Source organism: Opisthorchis viverrini (assembly GCF_000715545.1).
Source record: "Opisthorchis viverrini unplaced genomic scaffold opera_v5_29, whole genome shotgun sequence".
Lineage (NCBI taxonomy): Eukaryota > Metazoa > Platyhelminthes > Trematoda > Opisthorchiida > Opisthorchiidae > Opisthorchis > Opisthorchis viverrini.
Genome location: NW_008751685.1, coordinates 156,296 through 163,185, shown reverse-complemented (window position 1 = coordinate 163,185; position 6,890 = coordinate 156,296).

Here is a 6,890-nt window from a genome sequence, read left to right as displayed (position 1 = left end):
GCCCTCAGTGGCGCTCGTGCATCCAAGCTATTGCCTTCAATGCCTAGCTTCTTTTCCACCACCACCCCCGCTTGACAACTCACTGACAGTGCTGGATTTATGCACCAATTTACCAGCTCGCGCGTGCAATGCGCAGCTACTTACCCCCCAATCATCGGTGAACGAAACTGTGGCAGCTACAACCAGTGTACGACCAGTACGCGGTTATTACAGTTGATAATGATGATGATGATGATGATGATTCGCCTGAGGTCACCACGTTCAGTGGTGTAAGATAAGACCCCTCTTTTTTTATTGATGTGCTGCTTAAAATTTCTCTGTCTGACTCTGAAACTTCGGGAGTCAAAGTGCTCCCGAAACACTCGTTCACAGACACTGAGTATGCAGACGATATTGCTGTCCTCGGTTCAGATCCTTCAAAAATGCAGACAATTTTAAATAACCTTAATAACTCCACCGCACGGTTTCACTTCACACATGCAAAGTGCTGTCACAAGACTGAGTTGAATCGAACCCACACCTCATGCTTGCAGGCAAGCCAATCGACGTGGTAGATAAATTTGTTTACCTGGGCATCTGTATAATTTCTGGTGCAGTGGCTGGGGATGAGATATTCCCACGAAAGAAAAGACCAGGGCAGCTTCTGCCAAACTTGGACACCAATGGCGCCGACATAACGTCAGTTCGCCTGTCCAGGACAGAGTTTGCACTGTGGCAATGCGATCCATACTGCTTCATGGATAACAAACGCGGCCCTACGCACGGAGGACATACGGAAGAAGCGCTTCGGTGTCTCTGAAGCAGTGGTCAGGTCAGGAAATATCGGATTAGCAATACTGAGGTACGCCAGATAGTCTTGGGAGAAAGAAAATATTCAACGATAGATTAATTACTCGAGCTTCGCAGGCTTCGTTGGTTGACATGCATTCCCCATGCCAGAAGACCGTCTGCCTCACATAGTTCTTTTCGCCCAGCCCTGTGCTGAGTGGAGGCGACCGAGAGGTGGACCGAAGTACGAAAACGCTAATCACTAAACCTAATCGGGTCGGCAACCGCCCCCTCTCTGGATGGAGACTCCGGGACTCAACTCACTAATGGCTAGTGACATTGACAGAAATGACCCAATCACGGAGTTAGTGGGGGTTGTGCATCGTAGCTATCGCCTTTACTGCGTAACTACCCAGTTATCGTGAACATACTATCGCCTACAAGGCTTGGCTGCATGTCCCACACTCCCGTTTTCCGGGATCGAAACTATAGCAGCTGGAACCAATGTGCCTATGGTCCACAGTTTATAGCTGATAAGTTCAACTGAATTGACCGGGCTCGGTGACATGCAATATAGTATAGATAAATGTGTCTGAAGTTGGCGAGTCCTGTGAGGAGCTGCAGTTTATGCCACGAATTTTCGATTCAGCGTAAGCGACATCATCCATCAGAGAGGAAGTGAGGGGAGCAAGGAGATTGTAGTTAGCCTACCCACGTTTGTTACATGAATGGTAGACTGAGATTCCAAAACATGTAGTGGCGAACCAATACCGCCAGAATTGTTATCCTGTACATCAGCCAAGTGTTCTTAAGCTTTCTTCAGTCCAGATTTATTATGAGAAGACGTCTTTCCCGTCGAAAGCAAAGTATAAGTGCTGCTAATCTCAAGATGGAAATGTCTTCTAGTCGACGTTCTGAAAAAAGGTGGGAAAAGCGTATGAGTCAGCCGGTGATGACTGGACGTTTAACATACGCACCTTACCATTCGACTTCTTCCACAAAGTCGCAAGCTCCCTCTGGCATTTCTGAACTCCTGTGCCAAAACCATGGCTCAGAACAAGCCAGCCTACTCACTTGGTGCTCAGACGGCTTTTTGGTAAACCCTCGAGGGCTCATTAAAAAAAACCTGAAACAACTACTGATGTTTTATCTCTGGTTGCAAAATGATATTTTCTACATGAACCACTTTCTTCCGGACATCAGAACCTTCACCTAGTTGCTTCCTTATGTCATTTGCTTTGCAAAAAGTGGTATCTCTAGTATCATATGGAGCTGCAACTCATCAGTCTTTTTGACTCACTCCAAAAGAGGTTAGCTTTGATTTCCGGGAAGGCGAACACAGGTTGACGGAGTGATAAGTTCATTCAGACACACAAAGTGGATTACCTGTGATGTGTTGAATTCTAATTGTTTTTAGGGTTCCTATGAAACAACACTTGCGGAAGGGTTCTGTCGTTTGTTCTACTACTTTGGCTCCATCACGGTCAACTCGTAGCCGAGGTGATTTCTGGCCATAATATGGAAGGAGGCATTTATCAGTGTTCTTCATGGGACGCTGAATGCACCAACTCTCACCCCTCTGGTTGGGAGCGTGGTGGGACAGTGGATTCGCAGAAATTTACAGAAAATTCTTGACGTGTTCGGTATTCATCCACCTCAACTATGTGACCAAACGGTGGTGTACGAGATGACTTCCAGTGACAAAAATCCGAGTTACGACAGCAGAGGTGCACAGGTTGTGAATATGTTTTTCATGGGTTACTGTAATAACCTTGACAAGGTGCAGTATATGAGATTTCCAGCCATTGATAGCATTTTCCCCTACTCAATTGGATCCAGGGCATTCTTCAGGGTTGTTATTAGACTAAGAGTGGAAATAGCTCGTTACGCAGCTGGCAGCGAGGCCCCAATGGGTCGATCCTTGACCTGTTACCATTAGGTGGGGCGAGATGGCCCAAGTGGCTAGAGCGCAAATTTAATGACCGGAAGGTCCGTGGTTCGAACCCGACTTTTGCCATTTCGACTTCCCCATTCTAGGCTTAGGCAATCTGGCAGTATTCTAGCCATCGTGGAACCTTCGGGTGGCATGGCAGGTAGGCGCCGGAAGGGTGTTATAGCTGAACGACTTTTTTGCTACCATTAAGTTTGGGTGGTGACTCTAGAATCACCAGCTGGGACGAGATGGATCCATGGATAACAGACCCTCCAAAAGTGAAGTCGCATATCTAAAAACATTCTTAAAAATGTTGTGACCAGACACGGCTAACAGTCGAAGATTTTTACCCTTAAGCTGCTGAGATATTTGTAGCGGCTAGCTGACTGTATCTGACGGCACTGTCACGGGACACAATATAATCTCAAGGCATCCAGACAACACCCGAAAGAAGCTAACGAGGTTTTCAAGTCTCCACAACATTCAGTGTTTCCATGTGGATTGCGAAGGGCATGGGGAGAGACTGCATGTTCTGAGGTTTGACCTAGTTGCAAGTTGCGCTAAAAGACTATGACGATGGCCAGTTTATTCAGCGGTACTTGCAATTTGCCTGCGTTTGGACATGTCGATGTCATCTTTTTCACCAACAACGGCCTGGACGGCTGTAAGATCTAGTAGGCATGTGCCGCACTGTTATTGACGATCAAGTTGAACAGAAATGGAGTGAAATTCTTAATTTAAACCAAATCTTAGAGGAAGGCTATCATACGGATCTCATATTGCGTTCAGAAAGGTGAACACATTTTTTGGATTGTGATGATGAAATTCTTGAGATTCCCCTGTATAGAATACATCGTTAAAAGCGGTAGGCACACCAATTCAACTGGTGTCAAGAAACAGCTACGGACAACAGACCACGTGTTTATTGATCAGAATTTGGACCAATCAGAATCGGGCATTTTAGTTCAGGGCGTGTCGTTCCACCAGTGATAATCTTACTTTTTCTCGTAAAAAAACTTTCTGTTACCAAGCTATAAACACAGTTTGAATACCATTGCTTTGCCTGCACTGAAGCATGCCTTTATCGGCAGGGCTTTTTGGTACACCATAGCTGGTAAACTGAAGATTCACGTAAGTTTCGGAACAAAATAACCGCGTTGTTGATTCCAGCATAGCAACTCCGGAAACTATTAAAACAGCTGGAAAAACTGTCCAAAGGAGCTACATCTCGTATATCGGCAAATGTGACGCGTACATCTTAGTGTGGACGTTCTATCCATGACCCGTTGGCTAAATATTTTGACAGGTTTCCCTGCGTAAGCAAATGTCCCCGTAGGGACACAGCTGCGGCAACCCCTATTTGTCTTCGACTGAAAAAGTTTTAAGCCACCGTGGCTTCTGTTCTGCCATGGTGGTTGGGTCGTCATAGGGGGTAGGCATTATCCAATGTAGATGCATTTTCCGGCCACCACCAAACTGGCACGGGTAGTGAAGCACAGTTACCATGCGTTTTGTAGGGAATATTGAGCAAGATCAGGTCCTTAGGATCTGTAGGTGGTCGGCAAAAAATGAAGCGAGAAGAAGCTAAACAACAGGCTCCCTGAATGACACATGGCAACAAGTATAACGGTGAAAATGAGGAATCAGAACTTTAGATCAAGTGATTCAGCAGAGTTGGCGTCGGTTAAACTGAACCAAAATTTAAAACTATCGTTGAGGCCTCGTTGCCTTGTACTGTTGGGCTCATGGCCAGGGTCACAAAAAGCGTAAGTGTTGATGATGACCTGGAGGGATTGGTAAAGTGCACAAGTGACAACTGGAATCTCATATCATGCTATGCATTGAAACTGTGGAGAATCACTGCTGTTCGTAAGTGTTATGATGACCTGGAGGGATTGGTAAAGTGCACAAGTGACAACTGGAATCTCATATCATGCTATGCATTGAAACTGTGGAGAATCACTGCTGTTGCTCTTGAGGAGTCGGGTATAACAGTTCCTTGGAAAGATGAGAGGATGGCAACACATCAGCCGGAACACGAACTGTATAGAAAGTCATGGAAGTTTGCGGGAAGCACAGACACCCAAATAGTTAGATTCAAACAAGGGGTTAAGCAGGTTGGAATGAAAACTTTCATGGGGGCAGCTGGGAAGCTTGTTCGCATTTACTGGACGAGGGGAGGAAGGGAATAGTTGCTGTGTGTTATCAAACTGTGCGCGGCAATGCGTGCCGTCAATTGCCTGTCACATTTAGATTTTTGGACAGCCCCGTATCGGACGTCACATTTAAAGTCATTTGGTTGGTATATGCGATTCTTTGAGCAGCGGGATTCTCTTTAAGCTGGCCAAGGAAACAGAGCAGAATGAAGCCGATACAATATCGCAGGTCCTTTGTCCGTTTGGGGATCACGTGAATGTATATCGTAGGCCAGGTGGAGTGGAGGACAGTCAACCGGGTCGTTCAAACAGGGTATTGTTGACTTCAAAGGTTGAGAAGCTGGCGTGATGAGGTGGGTTTGGTAAAGCGTGGCGCGTTTGATGAGATATCAGATGTGATAATGTGCATTAACATATACAGGAAGAAAATCTTGACGTCTACCGCGGTTGAGGTGATGCCAACAAGTGATTACACGGAATAGGATGGGGATGAACCCGTAACTGGTAGACTAACCAATGAAGGTTGGGTATAAGCAAGATATAATTATATACATAAGCCTATATAAGCACGCAGTGTTGGTGTGCTTAGGGTAAACAAACGTATAAGGACCGGTGAAAAAGAAACTCCGAGATGATATACTAGTTAATCACGCATTTACTACATGAGTTGGACAGTGCCAAGAAAAAGTAGGTGTATAAGAAATAGTCACTAATCTCCGAAGCACTGCTTTCAGATTCAAATTAACAAATGGTATACTGCGAATAAAGTCTTTGGGCACTAGTCTCGCATGCTGGCATCAGATTGTTAGGAACCTATGTACACACATATTTCTCATTGTATATGTACACTCCTGGGGACAGTAGAAGTAGGTAGGTGCGTGTGTTTCGTTTGGTTGACTGAGTAGGCTTTGGAGAAGAACAACCTCAATTATGAAAACGGCAGCTTTGGCTCTGCACGCCGATGTGAGCCATGAGCATCACACAGCTTCCAGGCTATTTTGTTTGTTTTTTAAGATTTTCCTTTTCTAACAGACTATAGGCCACTTTTTATTTTATTTTATTTTTCATCGTTTGTAGCTTATAGCTGTGCCAGTTAAATGGCACAATCGGGACGAGTCCAGTCCAGCAAAGACAAACAGAAAACAACAATGCTCTTTTTTTGGTTTCCTGAGTTGAATGCGATGTCCAGAAGCACCGGCGACGGACGAAGCACCCGTGCTGCTGAAGGGGTGGCGGACATACGAACTCATCATAGTGTAACGCAACAGGGTGACCCTTCTTACATGACGTACAGACCACCGAGCGAGGTTTTCATCTCTCGTGCATGCTACCAGATCTGCAAAGTGGCGCGCCTCAAGCAGCCCTAATTGCGGTTGCGTATTAATAAGTAACTTCAGCTACCAAATAATTTATCCGATCGGAGGAACGCCAGGTCAACAAAGCAGCTGTCATTCTGAAAAAGCAAACGACAGACGACCACTCGAAAAGTAGGTCGCGGAGGTAAATGAGGCGGCAGCTACCGTTGGGAAAATGCGGAAAGAATGAAGACGGCCAGAGGGAATGAACCATGGCTAAACGATGACGGAGTTTGAGCTACTGAGCCAAACGGTTGCGCACCGTAATTTTGTGCGCGTGTGCTGAATGGGTTGCCCGGCATGATAAACTGACTTTTGCTTGTTTTGTGTTGGCTAGGGTTAGGTAGGACGAGGTACCACTCATTAAACGCAGCGGATAGAGCGGTCCAGGGCTGGGACCTAGACGGTAGGAACCCGGTATAAATTGCCTTAAGCTAGTCAAAGAGGTAGCAAGGTGCAGTAAGGTGGTGGATTATTTTTAATTTATTGTTTTCATTATTTTTCGTCCACTAACTATTCTTGTGCCAAACTCAGCTGTGGCCTGGACCTCGTTGATAAATGAAATCGGGGTATATTTTGGTATAACGCGGGGTGGCTCTAAACTCACGCGTAAGGAAGTTATCCACAGACTGTGAAAACGTACGTTGCTGGGTGATATTTTGGAACCGATCGGGGAGA